This window comes from Lygodium microphyllum, chromosome 26 (assembly GCF_053477565.2).
Source record: "Lygodium microphyllum isolate KBCC chromosome 26, Lygodium_microphyllum_v1.1.10, whole genome shotgun sequence".
NCBI lineage: Eukaryota > Viridiplantae > Streptophyta > Polypodiopsida > Schizaeales > Lygodiaceae > Lygodium > Lygodium microphyllum.
In genome coordinates this window covers 71,349,913-71,376,518 of record NC_141160.1, presented here as the reverse complement: position 1 = coordinate 71,376,518, position 26,606 = coordinate 71,349,913, and the positions used below count along the sequence as shown (strand labels likewise).

The following is a 26,606-nucleotide window of genomic DNA, read 5'->3' as shown; positions in this document are numbered from 1 at the left end:
GAATCCACCGTTGGTAGCCACTTTGAAATATGCACTAATGCCTTAGACACCAACCAATCTTCAACCATGCTACCTTCTGGCCGAGCTCGTTGTCGCACAAAGCCTTTCAAAGTTTTTATGAAACTCTCTAAGAAGAACATCCATCATATATGGACAGGTCCTGCAATCTCCACTTCATCTACAAGATGCACCAGGAGGTGGGTTTGTATACTAGTGGGCAGGTACTTCTCAAAGAGACAAACCATCTCCACTGCTCTCTGCCTTGTAGATTCAATAGAGGATGTCTTGATCTCCTTCTGTGAGATCCATTGCACTAAATTTGACAACCTGTAAATCACCCCCATCTATTTCTCAAGTGAAGCATCCTATGATTGCGATCGGTAGTATAAACTGCCACAAATGAAGAAGCATTACAAACATCAACTAGACTCCAAATAGCAAAATATGCAACCACTTACAATCCATTTGTAGTACAAACCTGACATATCTTATGCCAATCATGGGATTTTAGCCCTGATAGTTGGTTGTATTTAGAAAAAGTGGATCTAAGAGAACGCATAATACCCATTGAAGTGCGGATAGACCTGATAATTTGCTTCACAATGTGTTTTTCTTTAATGGACAAAACCCAAGGAGCGCGAGGTAGTTTCAAGCGACCATTAGCACTCGCAAGCCAAAGTGCCTCCATCTTACCTACCTCCTTCAAATCCATTTATGCCCCTTCAATGCTCTTTCCTGTGATGTGGTCCCATAGTAAGTTGTCCACATTCTTAAAAATATGCATGGAATCCAACAAGTGGTTGATCTATAAGTGGGTCCAATATGACAACTTGTAGAAAACCAAGAATTATCACATTCCGTTTGAATGCAACTCTGTGTGGACCATTTTCAACCCATACCAGCTCTAGGCGTTCATTCGTGCTGGAGTTCATCTAAGAAAACCTTCCCTCAGTTCATGACCCTCCGATAAGAAAGAGGTGTGTCCTTGATATACCATCGTCTTCATGGTTTGTGACCTTCGAGAGTCTAACTATTGCCCACACAATGGATATGCATGATAACCTGAGGTAACCAGACATGTCCTGACACCTCTATTTAGTGAATACAAACTTGAACGAACTATGATAGATATGAACAACGAGAATAGAAGCCTACTTACCTGAGCACTCCCCAAATCTCAAAAAGTCATGCATGGTCCACATGAGAATGGCTTGTATATTAGCGGCGACCAAGACCATCGACCATCATCATATCTTCCACGGCAACCCCCTCCTCCCACAAAAACTTAAGCTCATTGACTAATGGATGGAGATAGACATCCATATTCTTGACTTTGTTGGGGCCAGGAACGAGCAAGCTAAGGATCGAGTGTCCTTTCTCTGTAGAAAGCTATAGCGGGATGTTGTAGTTAACAAGGACTACATGCCACACACTATAAGAAGTTGAGCGGAAACCGAATGGGTTTACGCCATCCATAGCAAGACCGAGACAAAGATCCCTTGGCTCTCATGCAAAGCCTGGAAAGGCAGAGTCAATGTGGCTCCATGCGTGTGAATCCAGTGATATTTGTTGGACTCCATTTGTGGATCTATTTTGTGCATGCCACATTGTCAAGCTCACCATGCCGGATGTACGAAACATGTGACGTACATGGGGGATAAGTGGAAAGTGTCTAAGAACTTTCTGAGGGATGGCTTTCTTTTGCAAGTCCTATCAGTACCTGTGAGCACCACACTTTGGACATGTCTCCATAGTCTCGTGCTCTCCTTGAAATAGCACGCAATCATTGACACATGCATGGATGCTATTATAGTCCATGCCAAGCTTTCATAAAACATGTCATACATCATTAGAGACTCAGGCATGGTATTTTCAAGTGGCAATATATGATACTTTAGCAACTTGAAAAGAAATCATAAAACACCTTGAAAGAGCATAATTATTTTTTATAATGGTGCCGAAAAGAAATCAACAAAGCATATGTAGAAGGTACCTGAACAACTCGATCACACTCACATTGCTCCACCTATATTTTGCTTGCACACTTAGGAGTGCAAGCAGCAACATCTTCAAGCGAGATACTCAGCACCCATCATATAATGGTATGGATGCTTCCTCTCTTAGTGAATTAGATATCTTGGTATCCATGGGTATCAATGCATCAATCATTGCCTCCATCTCAGGCTCCAAGATTGTAAGAAAGTCTGAAAGGCTACATATCTCCTCTAGTATTGATGGTATAGATTGTGTCGTGTTTTCCAAGTGGTGGATTGGCTCAGGCACTCCATCCATTGCATGCCCATGAACTCTTCTCACTAGCCGCAATAGGTGCATTCCTCCTTGGGATGGATGTCACCTCACTGTATAGATATTACCACCACGTTTAATGTTTTTGTATATTATATTCAATTAGTTTGCGAAAATAATATAAGGAATAATTGATACACATTTCTGAGATTGCTTGATCAATGATCTCTGATTGAAACTCACCGAAGTGTCATATGTGTTCTATAGACAAGTGGTGCTTTCGTTTGATTGCCAACTTATATTGAGAGCAAGGACACGTGACACGCTGATTAAGATACGCCTCGTGACCATCATCATTTTCCGTTTTGTCTAGTTATGACAAACTATTGGTTTTTGTTCTCATTTTCTTTTTCTTTCTTAATTTGTTTGAGAAACGATTTCTTTTCTTGTAACTCAACAAAATTAATGTCAACTAAAGTCTTGGTTTTCTCCCCCTTTCTTTGTACCTTTCTTTATATTGTTCGTTTTATGTTCTGTGTGTGTGTGTGTGTGTGTGTTGCCCTTCTCTTTGTTTCTCTCCACCCCCTTGTGTTTTCTCACTCATTCTCCTCTCTCCCTCCCCCTCTCTCTCTCTTTCCCCATTTCTTTGTTATCTTTCATATTTATTCTCTCTCTCTCTTGTTCTCTCTTTCTTTTCCTTTCTTCTTCTCCCTCTCTCATTTCCTCTCTTTCTCCCTCAATGCACCTCATTCTCAAGAAAAACAAATCAAAAATTTATCACCCCCTCATGTTTTCTCACTCATTCTCCTCTCTCCCTCCCTCTCTCTCTCTCTCTTTGAATCAACTAGAAATCTATAAATCTAAACTTACTAATTGTAAACAAACCTAATAACTTACTAATCAATTATTTAAATAGATAAAAATTTAAACAATAAAAACCTCTCTCTCTCTCTCTCTCTCTCAATCATTGATCAGTAATCTAAACAATTTAAAGCAAAGTATCTAACTAAACTAACTAACTAATAGATAAATCTATAAATCTATATCCCTAAACTATACAAACCTCTCTCTCTCTCTCTCTCTCTCGTTCTTTTCCTTTCTTCTTCTCCCTCTCTCATTTCCTCTATTTCTTCCTCAATGCACTTCATTCTCAAAAAAAAAAACAAAAAAGAAGAAGAAAGAACAAGAACAAACCAAGAGGAGGATGGATTGTTTGTCTCCTCTTCGTGGCAAACCCTCTCTTTGTTTCTCTCCACCCCTCGTATTTTTCTCACTCGTTCTCTTCTCTCTCTCCCTCCCTCTCTCTCTTTCTTACATTCTTTGTTATCTTTCATGTTTATTCTCTCTCTCTCGTGCTCTCTTCCTTTTCCTTTCTTCTTCTCCCTCTCTCACTTCCTCTCTTTCACCCTCAATGCACCTCACTCTCAACAAAAACAAACAAAAGAAAAGAAAAAAGAACAAGAACAAACCAAAAGGGGGGAATTTACAAGAAAAGAACAACAAGAGAGAGGAGACAAAGAATCCATCCTCGGGCCTTTGCATTGAGGGTGAAAGAGAGAGGAGATGAAGAATCTCTCTCTCTCTCTCTCTCTCTCTCTCTCTCTCTCTCTCTCTCTCTCTCTCTCTCTCTCTCTCTCTCTCTCTCTCTCTCTCTCTCTCTCTCAGCATATTGATTTAGCATAGAATTTATACATTTTTCACCAATCAATATCCCTTCTTACCATCACAATAGATAATCCACAAATATGCAAGCTTTAGTAATGAGTTTTTATTTTGTAATCAATGTTTATGTGTGTATGACCTCAATACCAAGGAAATTTTTCAACTCTCCCAGATATTTTATCTGAAACTCTTTATGCAACATAGATTTGATCTCATCAATCCCCTATGTATCATCACCTGTAATGACCAAGTCATCTACATAGACCACCAAAATCACATAGTCTTTCTTTGTCTTCTTGGTAAACAAGGTATGATCTACTTCACTCATTAGAAGAGCTATTCTGTGCTTTAGCAAAGTGTTCTTTGCATTTAACCTTAGAGCAAATTTTGGATCTAATACTGGGATTTAAGGAGAATTTACTCTTGAAGATCAGACATGAGCAACAAGAAGTTCTTGAAAGTATAGCAATTTAGGATCAAATAGTTCTTGACTATCAAGCAATGCTACCAACCCAACAAGAAGTGGTGGATTATCAAGTACCTACAATCATTCAAGTTGAGTATGCAGGTAATAAGTATGATGATGTTCTGTTGGATGGAGGTTCAAGAGTTAACATACTTCATGAACATACATATTTGGTAACTAAGCAAAAAGAGCTATTACTAGCCCCATTTCAAGTTCAAATGGCAGACCAAAGGAGGTTACAGCCTTTGGGTATTCTTATAAATCAACAAATTCAAGAAGCTGGCCTGAAGCTTAGGGTCAGTGTTGTGGTCTTGAGAATGACATAAATTGGTGATTCCTCTACAATGATTTTGGGAAGACCGTGGTTTAGACTAGCAAGATTGGGGAAATGACTATGTGTGCATCCCAAGAGGACTTAGCGAAATTAGGTTATCCACAATGAATAAGGTTATTTTTAAGAGTTCCTCTAGACTTGCCATGATATTGAAGTGACATTTGGCACGAAGAAGGGTGGACTAAGTGACAAATTGGACTTTGGCATGCATATGGAAGAGACTATGCATTCTTTTGGGGCTTCATCCCTTTCGCCATTCTCGACTCATTCTCAACCTGCAGCCATCGTCGCCATGATGCATACATGCCATTCTTCTACTCATAAGCTTTTAATGTCCAAGTGTGAGCGGCAGGAAGAAGACGATGATGAGCTATATGAGGGCATTGATGATGAAAAATCGGCATAGCAGGGAGACGATGAGGTTATACCAACGAATTTTGCATACCTTTCAACCCCAAGTGTTGTTGTATGAGTATGCCTGATTGCCATGGGATCGATGGGCCTCGAATGTACATGCTTCAGTACAAATTGATATTTTAAGGTACTCCAATGGCAAGATTGCACACTGTGTCGAGTTGACTGCTACAATTGTGAGCAAGGTCTTTCCTCTTCATATGAATGATAATCTGATTGCATATCAGTGTATTGAAGATCAAATGCATTATTCTTTTGGGGACCTTCCTAGACCTAGGAATGTGTATGTGTTGAAACGTGTTGATGGGGTCAAGAAATTGCAGTTGTGATGGTTTATGGAGTGGTTTATGTTGTTCATTAAAATCGACATCATTGCTAGAGACACCTATGTCATTCTGTATTATGCTAAAATTTTGGGGATGCCAAATTGGGCAGGTCTTATGTGTGAGAGGCTAATGGGTGACATTAAGATCTCAAAAACCAAGAAGGTCTTTCAAAAATCTCGAATGGGTTGTTTCCTAGTAGGTTTGTATGAATATGCATGGGTGTTGTATCCCGAACTTGCTGTTGAATATTTGTTGAAGTTGGATATGATACATCTTTGACAAACGATGCAGTGGAACCAGAGGTTAAAATCAATGCTTCTCATGATGGTAAAAATATTCATAATGTTCATGATTTGTCTTATGGTAATCTTGAGAAACATGCTATTTATTTTGATTTGAGGCAAGTGGGGTATGATGAGGCATATGCCAAGCAGGTTGCTTCTTCAGAATTTGTCAAGAAAGATAATAAGGATGCAAGTATTGAGAATGTACTTAATATTGACAAACAAGCTCATAATACTTCTAAAATGGAAGGCAATCTTTGTGCAAAGAAAAAGTAAAAGATTGGTAGGATATGGCTTAGGAGTATACCTATGTCAGATGGGACAAAGAAAGATGTTTCTCTTGAATTTCAAAACCATTATGGTAATGTACTTGGTGATCAACATGTGGCTGAAAATGAAGTAGATATACCTTTCGTTTCAGTTCGTTCTCAGATTCATGATGGTCATATTGATAGTCTCTCTAATGTTGTGGGGGTTATGTAGAAACTCATGAATTATTTTCAAGCATATGATAAGCAAAGTGTTTGGATTGCAGTTCAAGTTTAGTTGTCTATTCAGCAAAAGACAATCGAGGAGTTGTCTCAGAAGTTGCAGCAAAAGCAACTGGTCATGAAACATTACAATCTGAACTTGGGGGGAAATTCATAGAGATGCAGCAATTGTTGGATAGAAACAAGATGTCTACTGCCTTATTTGAGAAGTGGACTAATGAACCTAGAACTAAATGTTTAGATGAGATGCGGACTTTATGGGAAAATATGTTGGACTTCAAGTTGATTATAAATTTCTCTTGGAAAGGTTTCAGCCATTACAAGAAGTTGGAAAACAAATTTTCAACAATATAGAAGTTGAGATAGATGCTTCGGTGATATTAAAATCTGAGTTTGAGGATATTAGGAATGCATTACTAGATGATGTCAAAACTGCATGGCAAATGGTTGCTGATAAGTTTGATGGAATGATTTCCAGACCTTATCATATGCTTAAAAATGTTTTTGTCTCAGCAGATTATGAGGATGTGGTGCATGAGAGAGATGCCTTAAGGTTGAAAGTGGCTGATTTGGAGACTAAATGCATGGACGTGACTGATAAGTTGGAGAAGGCTTTGGATGCAAAAAGAAAAAGTGATGAGTATGTGGCTTCTTTGTTGCAACATAGAGATTTTTTATCTCATGATGGTGATTCTGTTATTCAAGAAGTGATTCACATAGTTCATCAGGATTTTACTGTCATGGATCATGATACTGTTGAGGACCATGATGCTGATGCTATGGTATGGAAGATTTCTTCATGCACAGACATCATTCCTCTATACTCCTAGATCCTCTTAGTTGTTAGTTTGGTTGTACTTCTTGTTTTGTTTATGCCATGTTTTGAGCATTCTACTGACCTTATAACTAATTATGCAACTACACAAGAGGGCTATGAGTATCCTAGAGGGGCTTTACTCATGGTAGCTCAGTGTGGCTTGTCAAGGGGTGCAAGGCCTCTAACAAGGCATAATTGTGTTCTCTGAGTAGTTCTTCATCATATCTTGTTTTCATGTTTTTAGTTAGATATCTACATGCTTGTGGGTTCAAGTCATGACTAGCCCAGTCATCCACCGGGTTGTGCCAAGTGTTAGGACTTGAATTCCACCGTATATTTAGCACTATTTTATACCTTAGAATTAGTGTGCACGTAGTCTTTTGTATCAGCATGTATGAAGCAGCCTTTATCTTTCATATGATGTTTCACCTGAAAGTCAAGGTGCAGGTCTAAAACATCAGGCAATTATATTCAAACAGTTGTTGTATGATCAAGAATGAAATATGATGAGAGACAGCACCCTGAAATGGTGGCTAATGTTTGATCCTATTGTTCTTTGGTTGTTTCCTAAGTATTAATGTTGTTCTCTTTCAATTTATTTAACTAATGATGACTATGGTGATATTAAATAGTGTAATATTTGATGGACAACAGTTCTACATTGTTGAATCTGATAGATGCTTCATATTTCGATATATCTCCTAAATGCTATATGGTATCAATAGCTGCAAATTTATTCAGTAAGTTTTCTACAATACTGTGGTGTTTTCAGTGAGAATAATGTGTCTTGATTGTTATGGCATTTGAAGAAGTTGTACCAGTATTAGGACTTGAATTCCATTGTATATTTAGCACTATTTAATACCTTAGAATTAGTGTGCATGTAGTCTTTTGGATCAGCATGTATGAAGCAACCTTTATCTTTCATATGATGTTTCACTTGAAAGTCAGGGCGCAAGTCTAAAATGTTAGGCAGTTGAAATCGAGCACTTGTTGTATGATCAAGAATGAAATACGATGAGAGACCGTGCCCTAAAATGGCAACTGATGTTTGATCCTATTGTTGTTTGGTTGTTCCCTAGATATTAATGTTGTTCTCTTTCAAGTTATTTAACTAATGATGGCTATGGTGATAGTAAACATTGTAATATTTGATGGACAGCAATTCTATGTTGTTGAATCTGATAGGTGCTTCATGTTTGGATATATTTCCTGAATGTTATATGGTATCAATAGCTGCAAATTTATTCAATAAGTTTTCTGCAATATTGTGGTGTTTTCAGGCAGAATAATGTGTCTTGATTGTTATGGCATTTGAAGAATCCGTAACAAGTATGGTTGGTGTATAAACATAATTACATTTGCATCCATTCCAAACATTTGGAGGTACACATAGTACAAGTATTTGCATGCCAAATACGCTTTTTCTTCTACGATATTGTCCATGAAATCTCAGCAATTACATGTTGGATTCTTTGCAATGTGCACATCATAACACTGCTGCAAGACACTTGAGCTAGGTCTCTCTAGTTTGAAAAGCTCATGCTTCAAGGGCTTCACTACTGTGTGGCCCTTCACAGTTGCATCTAGGGCCAATGCTGAGAGTCTATCCTTTTTCCTATAGCCTAGGAAACACCTCTCCAATATCTACATGAGCCCTCGTTAGCATCCACCTCTTTTGATGCCTTTTGTAAAACAAACCCACCACACTCCAACATGCGGACTTCTTCTACTATCAAATTTGTGCCTCGCGACACTAGCTATACTTGTGAAACTTTGGGTTCTGCATGATGAATGGAAGAAAAAATGTTCCATGTATGGTCTACACTATCATTACAGAACCATATGAATTGGCATTGCATTCTGTGTTGATTGCTAGCTTCTCCTCTTGAGCTAGACCACTTTCTGATGCCCCAAAATGAAGGTGGAGGCACCCTATACATCATGTTTTTTATTGGTTTTTTTCTTTTTTCCTATCTAGCTCCCAACCATCCTTGACATTACATATGACTGCGAGTTGGAATCCTTCTTATAGCCCAAACCATGTCATGAAGGACTGTCTCCACCACTATTTCCTTTGAAGAATTTGGTGATACTGCCTTGATTGGTTGGAAGGCAAGGGGTCCTCATAGTTTAGTTTTCTTGTGCCCTTTCTTCTAGGTATGTTTTGAGTCACATACTTAGGATTGTGAGAGGTGATTGCTTCCTCAGATCCACTTTCCCATCAACCTTATGTTTCCTCGCTACAATCACATTCAAAAATCAAGACGTTGATGCAATTCAGTTCCTCCTACCACCTCCTCAACCATCTTTGCTGCTACTCGAGGTCTGGGGCTAATTCCTTGTTATAATTAACCCAAAAGCTTCTCTACACACTAGGTCCTGCAGTGTGGAACTTTTCACCAATGAATGCATGTCATTTTGTGCTCTATAGTAAAGCATTGGCTAAATCACTAACACATACGTCATACAAGCTAATAGATCCTTTGAATCCCTCCCCTACCAACCAACTTGCATGCATTGGCTCTACTAGATTTGTGGTTGGCATATGACCAATGTCCTCCACTACTTGGACAAATACCAACATGAGAGGATATGGAGCATGAGAAAACAATTGCACCACATATCACATCCTACTATTACAGATTGGGTCTTACCCTGGTAAAGTGTCGCCTCCAATGTGGATATCTAATATGCCACCCAACAATCCATTGTTGGAATATTGCAATCCACAACTTTCCCTAAGGCCCACCAAGCCCAAATGAATTGATATTGTACTGTTGCATCATCTTCTATGGCTGCACATATCCACATGCGACACAAATGCTTATGCTCATCTTGGAAACTCTTGTGCACATACTGTGATGTGTGCATTTGGAGACTTTGTTCCCAATTAAATAAGCAAGATCTCTCCCTTCCTTGCATTATCCTTTTTGGACCACCATCAAATAATATGTGTATGGCCCTCCGGTTGTTGGTAGCTGCCTCATCTGCCATGAATCCTTGAAAATCAATGCTTGGGTGGCCACACTTCTCCATCACTTCCTTTATATTTTTTGAAAAAGTGCCTTTGTATCTGTATCCTCTTCCTTCATCTCACATATTTCTAGAGTCATCAACTCCTATACACTACAAAAACACAAGACAGGAATGGAAGAGTAAGGAGAACTACATTTGCTAAGTTTTTGTTGTGAGTAGAATTGTGTAAGAGAAACTACCTTGGGTCATACACATGTGCTACCATGATGGTCCAATCATTAATGTGATGCACGTGATCGAAGCATATCCAACCATTACGTAGGTCCCCAATGCCATCCCTTCGCATACCATTCACTAAGTCAACCCCTGAGGCAGGCTTAGTCATTGACATTTTGAATATAAAGCACCTACTATAATTGTTAACAACATCATGTGCTTTAACTTTAGAAGATGAGATTGCTTTAACTTTAGAAAACGAGATTCCATCCCCCGATCACTCTCAGCACGTGCTGCATGAACCATGTGTTTGAACCTACATGCATGGAATACTAATATTCATATGCATGATTTTTTAATGATATTTTGGGATGTGTTGTGAATGGAATAATATGTTACCTATTACTCTAAATGAGTGGTTGGAGTTCCTCAAACATCATCGAGAGTTCAATTTTAGAAATGGGAATACCTTGTTCACAAATTAGGGTACTTGTCACTAGTCTTCTAACCATATTGATTTGCAAGTGTCAAGGTCCAGTTGTACTAAATTCTCTTACCATTTCATTTGCGGACTTTTGCACCTCTTTGACATTAGCTCTGCACGTGCCTCTTTGCACCTCATGGTTATGTGTGCCTTGATTTGATGAGCAACCTTGACATGGTGCTGACATCACATAATACACTATACACTCGCACTTGGAGAGCAGGATGGGGGGGTTCTTACAATAGAATCATCCAATGCATTCGAGACCATCAACAGCCAGCTGACATTTTGATAGCTAGTATGTTGGTATTAATTTTTCCTGCATGGCATATAATGGGACTTAATTAGTATAATTTACTCATAATAGGGTACCAGAACCAAGTCATGCTACTCCGCAATCATTTTAATGATAGTGGAGCAAATGAAGAGTCTTATACTTATCCTTGCCACCTAGTTTGGTGAGTCAAAAGGCCAACACAATTTCTATTTGGACACTCTAGTTCTCTAATGAATTTGCTTTGGCAAGGTGAATAGTACCAGGGAATGCTATCGATGTTGACGCAGGTTTTGCCCAACAATGGCCATCGTACTTTTGCTACATACCCTCCATTGGATGCATATTGTCGGCTACCAGTGGAAGTTCATACACCTCTTTGCCATCATACAAAACTCGGATCTTCTCCACTCTCTCTGTAATGCTTGTATTCTGAAGAAAACGATGTAACACTTAGTGTCAGTCCCTCAAAGACATTATGTACTCAACCACACACATGGCATACGAGGATGGACATATCCCCAACAATCTCCATCATACTTTCACTACATACCCTCCATTGGATGCATATTTTTTGCTACCAGTGGAAGTTTATACACTGCATTGCCATCATACAAAACTCAAATCTCCTCCACTCTCTCTATAATGCTCGTATTCTGAAGCAAACGATGTAACACTCAGTGTCGGCCCCTCGAAGACATTATGTACTCAACCACGCTTGCAACATATATCAAAGTCGACCAAGCAGTGCATTCCAAAAAGGAGAAAGGTATTTAAGAAGACAAGTACTTTATAGATGTAAATGGTTTGTTTGATGTTTTGTCTTGCACAGATACAATTGCACAACTTGAGGCCATGCTAAAAACAGGTGACTTGCCTTGCACTAGTAATGTCTTGGCGCATTCTCTAGAGATCTATTGTGAGATTGCTACATTTATGCAGGTAGAGGCTAAGAGAGCTCAATCAAATGAGTATTGTATTGTCGATGTTCAGTTCGCAGAGTTGTGTGGGATGCCACAAGATGTGAGAGCAGGAGAATAGATAGAGGCCAGGGTGTTCACGAAGTACAAGAGTACTGTGGACAAGAAAGTTAAACTAGTTGCAAGTCCGCTACCCTTAGATAATGAGGATTAGATGAGGAGGACTGTAGGCAGCCAAATTTGCAAGATCCTAGACAAATTGGTCACAAGTTCTTAATAGAGACTTTAGTAGAGTTGAAAGTCGGAAATGATGAGTTTTTGCGTCCTAAGTAGTGCTTTATGGATATGTTGGAAAAGCATGGTAGGGCATTTGCTATTTTGCCTAAGGAGATTGGGTGTGTTGATCCAAAGATAGTAGTTCCGATGGTTATCTTTACTATTTCCCATATGCCTTGGAATCTTCAGCCCATTCCAGTGCCAAAGGTGCACCTACCAAAGTTGATAGAGTTGTTGAATGAGAAGATTTGGATGGGCATTCTTGAGCCTTCTTCAGTGCCCTATTCGAATCGATGGTTTACTATTCCTAAAATGAATGGTACTTTAAGATTTATACAGGATTTGTAGTACGTTAATAGAGTGATGATCAGAAATATTAGTGCAAGTCCAATTGTGGGCAACTTTGCAAACACTTTTGCTGGATGAGCTATTTATTCACTTGGAGATTTGTATTCTAGTTATGATCAGTTTCAACTTGTTTTGGAAAGCAAGGACTTGACCACTATGAAGACGCCCTTGGGCCTTGTTGGGATGCGCACTTTACTAGAGGGACCCACGAATTCAATGGCCCATATGATGAACACCATGAACAAGGCCTTACGAGACTTCATTCAAACGCTGACTATGCCTTTTTTGGATGATGTGCCAATTAAAGGCTATGCAAAGGAGGTAAAAGATGAATATTTGGATGTTTCTAGTTGTAGATGCTTTGTTCTTGATCATATTTTGGATTGTGATAGAATTTTGACTAGATTGGAGGAGATACATTTGAACTTATCAAGTGCAAAGTTTGTTTTTGGAGTCAATGAGGTGGTTATAGTTGGATACATATGTGGTTATTATGGCAGGAAGCCATCTCTAGCTAAGGTGGATGCCATAAAGAAAATTGGTGAGCTTTGTACATTAGTTTCTGAGGCGAGGAGGTTTCTTAGTGCATGTGTGTCTTATATGATATGGATTCCACATTTTGCACATGTTTCAAATTTTTTGTATCAATCGCTTCATAAGGGGAAAATTTTCATTTGGATTGAAAGTCGTGCTAGAGCTATGAGAAAGATCAAACAGTTATTGCAGCTTGCTCCAACTCTTGGGAAGGCAGATTATGCTTGTGGGAGACCTATTGTGGTCACACTTGGCACTAGTTCTATTGGGATGGGGGGCTATTGGCCAAGATGATGAAGAATGACATAGGTATGCAATTCGCTTTGGAGAAAATTTCTTAAATGAAAGGCAGCGTAGGTATCCACAAATCAAATGTGAGCTTTGGGGTATTGTGACTACACTCAAATGTGATAAGGAGTATTTTTTGGTGCTTCAATGGTTGTGGAGATTGATTGCTTGTTTCTTTTAGGGATGATTACTAGTTGTTCTACTCCTGATATAGCAATTCTTCATTGGATTTCCTAAATCAAGTCATTGAATCCAAAAATAAGCATATTGCAGAGAGAGACAATGTACAACCTAGCAATTTTTGACATATCAAAAACCTTCTAATAAGAGACTGAACTATTTGCATAAATCCAACAAAACTAGAACCATATACACTAATGCTAGGAGGCGAGAACTTAGCCCACCTCGTACCCCTATCGTCTCATAGGACAGGGGTACCTAGAGAAAATCCATGTCAGCTACTACGAGCAAAGGAGCATCCTGCTAAGAGACCTTGTTCCTTGCATGATTGACATATACAGTCATAAACTACACTGCTCTTATCCCGTCTCTGTTTGCAGACTCATGCATTGGCAGAGCCATCATCTATCACCTTTGTCTTCATGTGGGTCTCTATAATGAATGGCTATCCCAATATGACCTCATATGAACAAGTATCTTGTACAAAAAAATAAAACTCCTCTTGCACATCACCTATGGATACACGAATACTAGAACATGTTGCATACAAATCTCCTACTATGTTGTTGACCACTCCTATACACCAATTGTGATTCAGATCCACTGATCATCTCTCACTCTCAAAAACTCTATGTACAATCACATTAATCTCAGAGCCGTGGTCCAAGAAAGTAATGCATGGGGTAGCCCTCTCACCAATTTCGACCACAATCTCTATTGTAGCCCAAGCTCAATGAGGCCTAGAAAGTGGCTACAAGCCACAAGGATAGGTGTGTCACTCTCCTCATAATGAACTGGCTATGTCAGTCGAGCATACAGGAACACTCGCCTCATGTGACTCATCACCACTTTCATCCAACAACTCCTCTATCATAATGCCCTATTCTTCAATAGTCTGCACATTCTGTCTCTTCCGCTTTATGATGTTGATAATCTCATCATGAAATTCCTTCTTAGCAATGCCTAAGGCCTTGCCACAAGTAAACTCCACTTTTCTCTTTAAAATCCAATCCTCAAGCACATTTTTGAGGTTTGTAGCATGCTCAATGTTAGAAGAGTATATGTAACCAAGTTGCTTTTTAGGATGTGCTTCTTACTTCTTCTCCTTGAGCTGAACATCATCCATAACCTACTTTGGAACTAGCCTAGAAGGGAGAGCATAAGACTCACCCCCTCTGGTCTTCTTCGATGTACTAAGAGCCTCGTCATCTCATCTCCTCTTCTCCTTTGCCTATACTTCAATTCCCTGGGTCTTTGCCAAAAAGGCATAAACCGACCACTAGTGCATCCCAACCAATTTCTCTTTGTATTATCTGACCTATAGTATCTAACTCTGATTGTTGCATCTTTCCCCTATGAGATGTATCCAATGAAAAAGTCCATAAAGCAGATCTACTTGATGAACTCCACTCAACCTACATGCCATAGGCAAAAGCATTGCTTCTAGCCACATAAGAACTCCGAGTAGTCATCTCTTCAAGAACTTGCTTCATTCCCCCTTTTCCAAAATTAGGCTGCAAAGGAAATCTAGTCTCTGTCAAAAAGATTTTGTTCTCAAGTATCCAAAACACCAAATTCCTTCTCCTTACTTCTTGGAAATATTCACACTCCTTGTAATAATGCTTTGGATTGTCCACACCAAAGACATCACAAGTTATTATTTCTTCTTGGAGCTTTGGGAAGTGGAGGTGCATGTCTCTGTCGTCTTGCACATTTAGACCAATCAACGTCTTAAATCTTTCATGGTTTTACTTAACTCTTCAATAAATTCATTAGTGAGTGGTGGTGGAGCTGGAGTTGGTGATGTAGTCGAACGTACAAGTGTTGGATTAGGCATAGGGGTAGAAATGAGCGTAGACGTAGGAGTTGAAGGAGGCACATAAGATATAGAAAGAACAACCTTAGTAGGCATAGGAGGTGTAGGCATGACAAGAGAAGGTACAAGAGTGGGTGTAGGTAGAGAGATTGGAGCTACATGAGTAGTGGAAGAAGGCACAGTAGTAGGAGGGATCATGGGTGACATAATGCCATTCTACAACTACGACTTCCACATCTATTGCTTCACCGAAGTGGGTGGTGACAACATCTTTTGCATCTTGCCAATTTGTCTTCAAGACCATAGATTGTGTCCTATCCCCCAAAAGTTCTCCTAGCTATGCTTACAACATGGGATCCGCTACTTGCAAGAATAACTCCACTTTTTAAGGCTCTAAGGTTGCTCATCCAACAACATCCATCTGATTAAATTTGGACTCGAACTCTCGAAGAAGCTCAATGGCCACCAAACCTTTATTTGGCATATGAACCCACTCGTGGAAGCTACATGTCATATCCATCCCAAGGTCCTCCAAAAAATATTCCTCCTCCAAAACTTTCTTAAAAGCAACCCAACTAGGACTAATAGCATACAACTCATTGATGCGTAGCTTCAAAGAGGAAATAACCAGTCACACAAAAAACTAGCTCATCATTTGAATAGGTACACCAAAAAATTCCATCTTCATTTCATAGAGCTTCAAGTGGCTCAAAATATTAAGGCCATCAAAAAGTTACCTCTAGGCTCTCTATCGCCTCCATAGCTTTCAGCACAGCAACTTCGTATTGTGTATTGAGCTTATAGTTGCATTTGTTGTTGATGGTGTTGTTGTTTCTGCTCCATAAGTGTACGGAGAAGCTTCTTCATCTTTTTAGACATGGATGGACATATATAAAAGGGTAATTCCATCTTGCCAATGCCTTTGGTTGTGGCTTCACATCAGGTGGCTTGCCACACCAATGTTGAAGGATGGTTGGGTTAAGCCACAAAACGACACAGGTTTAGGAATGTAGCAAGATAAATGGAAGTCTTAGAAAGAATATCAGGTGAGACTCAACTTGCAAGGGGTTACAAAGAGTAAGGCACAATGAACTTCAATGGTCAAAAGATGAAATATATGAGTAAGTACAACTTAGGAATAGAAAGAAAAGAAATTGTTGAGTTGCTTGGTGAAGCAGGAAGAGAACCTTTTAAGACAACACATAGAAGAGGAATATGAAGAGAGAGCTTTCTTGTAGGTGGGCCTATTTTTATTGTCTCTTGAGCCTCTAAGGTCATTACGCTATCGAGGCTGAAGGTTGTCTCCTCCTTTTTCCTTGCTATTCCTCCTCTTTACTTGCGGCTAGAGAGTGTGTACTATGCTCTTGATCCCTTCTTCATCATGTCATAATCATGTTTCATTTATGCATCATTGATTAAGTCCTTCAACCCAATTCTCTACTTTAAATATCCATCGCCACTCTATGAAGTGTGCCAATAAAATGTGACTGTATGCAAGCTTCATTGTGCTTAAGTTGACCCCTACTCCCACCGTCTACATCAGCATGTCGCAGGATGCGGCAAGAATTCTGATATTGGAAACCTTCACTCTAACTGGAATAAGAATTTTGATCTTGGAAATCTTCACTCGAAATGATTTAAAGCTAACAATTGTTGCAACTCTGCACTATATGTTGCACTCATGTTATCATTATAGCCATTAAGTGCACATAAGTTGGATCTTGTCCTTTGCCCTTCCAAGAGTCTCACACAGATGTGCACAGAAGTAATGCATAAAGAAAGATTGCCTCCTCGCTTATAGTAAAAATAATCTCATTTGTTGCTTTGCATAAGAGACTACTCTCTCCCTTCATCAAAACTCTTTACTAGTCGATTTCATGACGAGGCCTCCTCTTCAACCTAAAAGCATGCCACCACCCTATAAGCTTTTAATCAAAAAGCTTCTCGTTCACTTCAGCTTTTGCTATTTTCCATCCTCTTCAACCAACATGCACATGCCCTTAGTAACATTTAATGGTTTTAATTTCTTTGTGCCCTCCTCTATATACACGGAAAACCTAGTTTCTTGTGCTACCTCATCATGCTTTCCTCTTGTTCCTCAAACAATTTCCCTAATTCAAGCCGTAAGATGGCTCTTTCATAAGCACCTTTGCAAACCCTAAAAAAAGTGATGAAGGGCACAAATCTCCTTCAGTTTGACATGGTCAACTTCTCCCATCTCGACCTCACCTATAAGGAATAATAACACAACACACAAACGTATGACACTGCCGTATTCAAAGAGAATAAGGGAAGACCTTATCCTCAACATGTGAGATTATTTTTTATTGCAAGGCATCTTTCTTCACGGGTTACTTCTGTGTTGTCTGTGGGAGACTCTCAGAAGGGCAAAGGACAAGATCCAGCTTACATGCACTTAATGGCCATGATGATGGCATGACTGCAACATACAGCGCAACCTATAAATTGCTACAATTGTCAGCTTTAAAGCATTCCGAGTGAAGATTTCCAAGATCAGAATTCTTGCTATAGTCAGAGTGAAGGTTTTCAATATCAGAATTCTTGATGCATCCTACGACATGCTGATGTAGCCAGTGGGAATAGGGGTCAACTTAAGCACGACGAAGCTTGCATACTATCACATTTTGTTGGTGCACTTCACAGGGTGGCAACAAATATTTGAAGTTGGGAATTGGACTGAATAACTTAATCAATGATGCATAAAGACATGATAAATAAGGGATAAGCATCACAATACACGCTCACTTGCCGCAAGTAAAGAGGAGGAATAGCAAGTAAAAAGGAGGAGATGGCCTTCCACCTCGATAGGATAATGATCTTAGAGGCTTGGGAGACAGTAAGAATAGGCGTGCCTATAAGAAAGCTCTCTCTTCATATTCCTCTTCTATGTGTTATCTCAAAAATTGAATCCCTATGTCCCTAACTTCCTCTCTTTCTTGCTTGTCACTTCCAATTGTAGGAATTAAAGGGATGATGACATGTCAAGTCTCTATTCGTGCTTCACCAAGCAACTCAACAATTTCTTTTTTTTTTTACTCCCAAGTTGTGAAGGGATGTTTATGTCTTAGTACGCTCTTATCATGTTGAGAGGCATCGTGATTACTTACTCATATATTTCGTATTTTGACCATTGAAGTTCATTGTGCCTTACTCTTTGTAACCCCTTGCAAGTTGAGTCTCACTTGATATTCTTTCTAAGACTTCCATTCATCTTGCTACATTTCTAAACCTTTGTGGTTTTGTAGCTTGATCCAACCATCCTTCGACAACAGGTGGCGTAGGCACATGCATCTTTGCCCCCAATACACCCCCCTTTCCTGTAACAGCATTTAGCATATGCTACATAATAAATAAATGCTCAATTTTATCATCATTCTATCTTGAAGACTATGTATAATTTCATTGCTCCAATTTATCACTATCCAAGCATCTGCAATGCTCCTCACCTTCAAAGCATACTCATTTGCATATATTTTTTCTTCAATATATTCACCTCTTGCTTGAGATGAATATGATGTATCTTTGTATTTAATTATTGAAACTACATATGAACTCTTTATATTGTTAATATAACCCAAAATAGTATTATTAATGACTATACATAACCAATGTATCACATTTTAGCTTTTGTATTCTTTTCTTTGCACATCTTTATTTCCTCTGCAATTGGAGAATCACTTAATTATGGTTCCTTTTTTTCATCTGAAACAAACTCATAAAGACTTTTTACAATAAGGAAGTTCGTCACATGGAACTTCAATGATGGATAATTATTATTATTCAACTTCTCAATAATAAAATTTTCATTGTTCTTAACTATTACGACAAAACTAAGTACTAAACAGCAAGTCTTCTGCAACCTTTCATACGAAATGCACAATAATAAATCAAACAATCTATTTCACTGACTGCTCAATAATGCATACAATCTGCAACTTATTTACAGATAACCATGTGTTTTCTTTATAACACATCTCAAAACTTACATATTTGAAATCTATAGCTTGTGCACATATGAATAGCCAAATAGCTAAAATTACAATATACCCTAAAACTATCCCTCACAACCTTACAGAGCTAAAACAAAGTCTACCCTCGTCTAGCCATAAAGACAATAGAAAGCCCTAAAGAGCATATTTGCAAAGTACACAACATTCTAGTTGTATACCAAATCTCACAACGACATGAGAATTTTTCTCTACCTTTCTTCTAGTGCCTCTACATGCACTATCCAAGCAATAAAATAAGAGAATAGAAGAGCTTCTTATCACTTGCTTGCTTGCTTCAATCCTTGGTTTTTCTCCTTCAATTCATCCTCCAAAATTGCTCTCTCAATAATGTAGCTTTAATACTATATTATAAATTACATGGTGAATGACTTGCACGAACTGTTATGCCAAACACACAATACATACAAGGAAAAGCTCACTCAAAAACATAAGAGATGAAGGCCAAATGTTTCCTTGTTGGATTTTCTTTCTTCTTTCTCACACTATACAATATACACAAAGGTATAGATAAGAAATAACATAAAAGAAAACGGCATACTAAGTCAACTGGTGCATAATTGACTATATTAATCGATTGGCACTAAAACTATGCCAACTATAGGTAGGTGTAAGTATCCAAATACAATAAGTGATGAGTTAGTGGCCATGTTACAATCATAATGACCATTGATGTGCTAAGTGTAGATATATGGACCTATCTAACTAGGCAGTCTATCATCCATGTTCACATATATTGAGCTCGCCATCTCAACATAGACTTGAAAACAGTCTTTCTCCTTAGGGTGATAGAAGAGATATTCAAGCAACGGTCATTGAGCACAAAGGATTGTGGGAAAGGTCAGAAGGCTTCCGTGTGCAATCAACAGGCATAGTCACTAGTGACAGTCAGCTTAGATTGTAGCTTCTTTCGATCCCACATCCCATCCCTTGTGACAATATAATTACAAGTGACGACTATTCCTCCCCATCGTCCATTTTCATACCGTTTCACATCACTTTTGTTTGTCTATAGATCAAAACAGACCTCCTGTGCCTAGTACAAATGCCTGCCTGATTTTTTGGAAGCATCAGGTTTGGATTATCGCAGAGTGCATCTAAGCATCTGCATCTCACAGAAGCAAGTCATAATATTGGCTGTCTTATGTTTGTGACATAGTCCTTATTGGACAAACATAGGCTGGAACAGGTTGGGCAAAAGACATACTTTAATTTTTTCAAAGTAACATCGCCGAAACCACGTCCCAGCCAATTAAGTCCAGGAGCACGTCTCATTACATTAGGGGCCGCACGAACGCGAGCCCCCAGTGCCACAAATTATGACGTGCACTCTCCCACTCAGGGGAGATGCTAGGGTGCGGCCCGTCCGCAGTGCAATACGTGGAAAATAACTTACAACAACAAAATGGGGGAGAAATCAGCTACTGTTTAGGACTACAAGCAAAATATATCATAGAAGCAGGGATATTGGCATTATTCCAGTGGAGCTTCATCAATGCAATGCTCCTAAAATACAAGATGAGAAATTCCAAGGTGGTGAATGCACCTATGAATGAGGTCTAGAGCTTTACAAAGAGAGACCTACCAGCTGAGTTCCCCTATTGATTACTTGAAGGGAATCTCATATATGCTGCCATCTGTAGCACATTCAACATTAGCATGGGAATTGGGAGGCTTACTTCAAGAAACTTGTGCATAATCACTGGCAAGGCAGAAAGAGTGTTTCATGCACATTAAAGAACTACGGAAGCACAGCCAGTACATATACAATGGGCGCATAGCTGACAATTATGGTGGATGCTGACTGGGCAGGAGATGCAGCCACTTGCAGATCACCACAGGAATGATAGTGACACTTGTGCAACTATCTCCAACTGCTCTCACCAATAGAGGCCAAAGCACCAGACCTGAACCAAACTGGTTGAGATTCCATGGAGGCATGTAAGGGCCAACCTGCCTGATACTGGGCCTTGTCAGAAGGATCTGATGTTATAAAATATGTCATAACAGATCCTCTTCAAGCAGTTTCGAACCTGATCTAATAAAATATGTTGCAACAGATCTCTCCAAACTTGAACTTGAATAAAATGTCTCAAGACAGCCCAGAAACTATTCTGAAAGCTCAATAACAGCCTCACACAGCTGTAGACAGCTGCATTCTATCAAGGGCAACTTTTGCTCAGTAGCCAACAGTCATCGCCCTAGCCTAGACAACTCTGCCCTGCTAAAAATAGCTCCATCCAGGCTGGGAACGGCTCTGCCTGGGCTGGAAACAGCTCCACCAAGGCTAAGATTAGCCTTGCTAAGCCCTAAAGAAGCATGATCAACAGTGGAGCACTCTGGAACAACTTCAACATGTAATGATCATCCGTATCAGCCACACCTTGGCTTTATGGGAGTCATCGGCAAGACAAAAGCTATGTTCTTGCCTTTTATTTGTGTTTTCTAGCTTTTCTAATGGTTACATTCATCATATGAAGTGTTGGTGAATGACCGCTTCACATGCTTGTACTGGTCAATGAACACCACCACTTATCCTTGGCTTCAGTTTGTAATTTTGTTGATCAATGTTGGTGATTGCACGACATATCAGCAATCTAAGCAAGTGGTCCTTCATCCTGCAGTAACCTTGTAATTTGCCTTTTTGAAGGTTGTTCACCTGTGCTTGGATGCTTAACTTCTTATTGGTGTTAAGCCTTATCGTATGCAATCGCTTCAGCAGGCATTCTTGGCCATTTCTATGTTAAGAAAGGTTTGTGCGTCCATTCTCCACTTTTTGTTAGTCACATCCATACAGGCAATGGCAGCCGTCTCAACCCAGGTAGCTGATAATTTATTTGCTGCTATTGTTGCATGATCATCAGATTCTTGGGCATCTGAAATTACTCTACAGCTTTCAATGAGTAATATGGTGCTTGGCAAGGCTAGAGAAGAGATTGTTTGCCTTGCCTCAACTTTTCAGGACACATGCTTTTGGGAGGTAGGAGATATATTTGGTGGCATCAAGGTGGGCACTATCCACTTCTACTTTCATCCTCTTGACTTGCTGAGGCAGTGGCATTCATGCTCCCACATCTCATGGGAGATCAGAAGTGTTTGCATCCTTTTGTTCTCCTTGGCTAATTGATGGCTGAGGTGGACTGCTTGTCTCAAGACTCCGTCATTGATCTTGTTCTCCTTCACTTCGACACTGCATCATTTTGCAGTTGCACCTTCTTCAATATTGATATAGATATAGATAAACAGTTTGAACTCTTCAAATGTTCAACTGCAATGTGTCAATCACTAAAGTCAATATGGATAAAGGATTTGCACCCAAGAAATGATGCACGAACACCTTTACTTGCATCCATTTACAAAAAGTGCATTTGCTTCTTCCCAGCTTGCCTTTTCATTCTCAAAGCTTCAACCTTTTCAGCATCCTCATGCCTGCCTGCATCTGAATAAATGTTATACATACAGACATAAGCGGCAGAGTCCTTCTCATCCAACTGTACCGCATGTTCGAATGCCAGTCTCCCAAGTTTCAAATTCCCCCATTTTTTACAAGCACCCAGCACAGTATGCCACACTCTGAGATTTGCAGGATATGGCATCTCCTTGATCAGTGCTACAGCCTTTTCCAAGTGCCCTGCACGAGCAAACAGATTAACCATGCATGAATAGTGTTCTAAAGTCGGGATGATGTCATAGCAAATTCTCATGGTGTCAAAATAGACCTGGCCCTTGTCTACAAGACCTGCATGATTGCACACATTCAGGATAATATTGAATGTCACCAAATCTGGCTTGATAGCTTCCCTAGTCATCTGTTCAAATAAGTCAAAAACACAGTCAGCCATTCCAAGTATGGCATATCCAGCAATAAGTGCATTCCATGTCACACTATTACGAACTGAAAGTTTGTCAAACACTTCATGTGCTTTTGCAAGCAAGCCACATTTGGCATACATATCTACCAATACAGTGCTAACAACTAAATCTTTCTCCAGCAAACCTTCTCTGACAATATGATCATGTATTTGTTGGCCCTTGTCTGCAGCTCCTATGCTGCCACAAGCTTTCAAGATGCAAAGGAAGGTCACAGCATCTGGAGCGACATCCTCAAGTTGCATGCATTCAAAACACTTTAGTGATTGCTCGCCATAGCCATGTTCAGTATATCCCACTATAAGTGCACTCCATGAGACAACATCCCGAACTGGTAGCTTATCAAACACTTCCTGTGCTTTTGCAAGGAGGCCACATTTAGCATACATATCCACCAATGCATTGGCAACTGTGATATCCTTTTCAAGCAGCCCCTCTCTAACAACATCAAGATGGATTTTTTGGCCCTGTTCTATGGCACCTGTGCTGCCACATGCTTTCAAGACGCAAGCATAAGTGACTGCATTCGGAGAGTGGCCCTTAAGTTGCATTTCTTCAAAACACTTCAGTGCTTGTTTGCCACATCCATGTTGCGTATATCCTGCAATCAGCGCATTCCACAGGATTACATTTTGCCTTGGGAGCTTGTCAAACAAACCCTGCGCTTTTGCAAGGAGGCCACATTTGGCATACATATCTACCAAAGAAATGCCAACACCAGTATTCTTTTCCAGCAACCCCTCTCTGATTATCTGTGCATGTATTTCTTGCCCTCTCTTTATGTCACCTATGCTGCCACAGGCTTTTAAAGCAAGCATCATGGTAAGAGCATCTGGAGAGAGCCCATCAAACTTCATACACTGAAAACACTTCAATGCCTGCTCACCACAACCATGTTGAGCATACCCTGTAATCAACACATTCCATGAGACCACATTCCGAATGGGAAGCTTGTCAAATACTTCTTGTGCTTGTGAAAGCATGCCTAACTTGGCATACATATCCACCAATGCATTGCCAACAACTACGTCATTCTCTAGCAATCCCTCTCTAACAATCTGAGCATGTATCTCTTGGCCCTTACCAGTAGCTCCTACACTGCCACAGGCTTTCAAGATGCAAACAAAAGTGACTGCATCTGGAGAAAGACCCTCCATTTGCATTTTTTCAAAACACTTCAATGCTAGTACACCATGCTTGTGTTGGCAATATCCTGTGATAAGTGAGCCCCACAAGACTGTATCTCGAACTGGAAGCTCCTCAAATACTTCTTGAGCTTTTGCAAGCAAGCCACATTTAAAATACATGTCCACTAATGCAGTTCCAACAATGACACTCTCTCCCAGCAATCCATCTGTAACAATCTTAGCATGAATTTCTTGGCCCTTGTTTATGTCTCCTATGCTAGCACAGGCCTGAAGGATGCAAACATACGTGATTGAATCCGCTTGAAGGCCTTCAAGTTGCATCTGCTCAAAACATCTTAGGGCTTGCTCACCATCCCCATATTGGGCATATCCTGTGATGATTGCATTCCAAGAGACTACATTTCGAACTGGAAGCTTGTCACAGACTTCTTGCGCTTTTACAAGCGAGCCACATTTCACATACATACTGATTAAGGCATTGCCAAGAAAGACATTATCTTCCAGCAAGCCCATTCTGACAATATCAGCATGTACTGTAGTTCCTCTGTGCAGATCTTTTCGTTTTGCACAGACCTTCAGCAAGGCCATAAAAGAGTGTGCTGTACCAATATCCTGTTTGGATTTTTTATAGTGATGGTTGGTAGGGGTGAAAGCTTTACTCGTCTTCTCCTCCTTGCCCAGCTGTGCTTTAGCCTGGAATCTCTTTTTCTCCCTTGCACGAAACTCATCATTACCATCATCATCATCATCATCATTATCACGATCAGAAGCACAAATTTGTTGTCTATCATTCTTCTTTTGTACTGCTAATATTTCAAGTGAAGACAATCCTCGTCTCCTCAACTCTCCCGGAATATCTGCGAGCCATTGATCCCCTTGATAAGACGTCGGGAGTCGAGACAGGTCTGTGCACAGGTCCATGCAATACAGCAATTGAGCGCTCCCATACAATACAGCAATGGAGCGCTCCCATGAGCAGGAACAGAGAAATGCCAAGGGATCTTTTCGACGTACTTACTAATTTAGCTCCTCTGGTGTCCCTGAAGTGGCTAAGGCCTATCTCAATAATTCTCACATTGTGAATGTGAATGTGAATGTGAATTATTACAACAACATGAGCTTTTGAGAAGGTGGCATTACCTAGCTAGGCCTGGTGGGGGGCCAAGGCTAGGGAATGCCGGCCTGGCTTCCCAGAGTAGAAGCTCGTGACGCTGAATGCTATAGGGACAACCAAGGGAAAAATGTGGCTTTTCCCACATGAAAAAATGTCTAAAATTTCTTATGATATTTGATAATCTTGTCATTGGTTAGCATTGAGTAATTACAAAGTTTTAAAACCTTAATGTAACTTATTGCATATTTCAATAGAAACAATAATAAAACTTGGCAATTGGATCCGTAGAGGTTTTCTTTTTCTCATTTTACAGTGTCATGTAAGTTGCCTTTACCTAATATTCTTTTTTGCTTGTTTTTGTACTAGTATCTGGAGAAGGACCTTGACTGTTGTGAGATGGGTTCAAAACTAATACAAAAGAGTTGTGAGGGTTTGAATGTCAAGAAATATGTGGATTTTGGGATATGATATCATAGACACACACACACACACACTCTCTCTCTCTCTCTCTCTCTCTCTCTCTCTCTCTCTCTCTCTCTCTCTCTCTCTCTCTCTCTCTCTCTCTCTCTCCAACAATGGTTCTTTGTTGGAGAAACAAAGAGAGGTCTCAAGGTTATTTGTCATTTTCTTTTCTTTTTTGTTTCTCAGAGAGAGAGAGAGAGAGAGAGAGAGAGAGAGAGAGAGAGAGAGAGAGAGAGAGAGAAGAGGCATTGTTTTCTGATCCTGTTAATGTGGTCTTCCACTCCCTCTATATCTATGACTACCACATCTCCATGTATTACATTTTCAGGTATTCAACATTTTATTGGTCTAAGTTGCCAAAACTTTTGAAGTTTGGATTATGTTTTTAATATCAACCTTCCATGAACCCTCTTGTTATATGGAAGTGCTTGTAGACCTTGTGCAAAGCAACGACAAAATACCCATGTAAAGAGCACCTAGTCATACTTATATAACACCTTATATGTATTAGTTGTACATTATGATATCATGTATATACATACTATTGTAAGTATGCTTAATTTTCAATCACCTAGAGATTATTCATACTTTTGATTCTTTAAATAAGAAATCTAAACATAAATACTCT

General features: G+C 39.6%; 1 pseudogene; it reads right to left on the bottom strand.

Moving 5' to 3' along the window:
• Positions 1 to 20,001: 20,001 nt before the first annotated feature.
• On the bottom strand, positions 20,002 to 25,486 carry LOC148013392 (pentatricopeptide repeat-containing protein At2g03380, mitochondrial-like; annotated as a pseudogene).
• Positions 25,487 to 26,606: the final 1,120 nt, after the last annotated feature.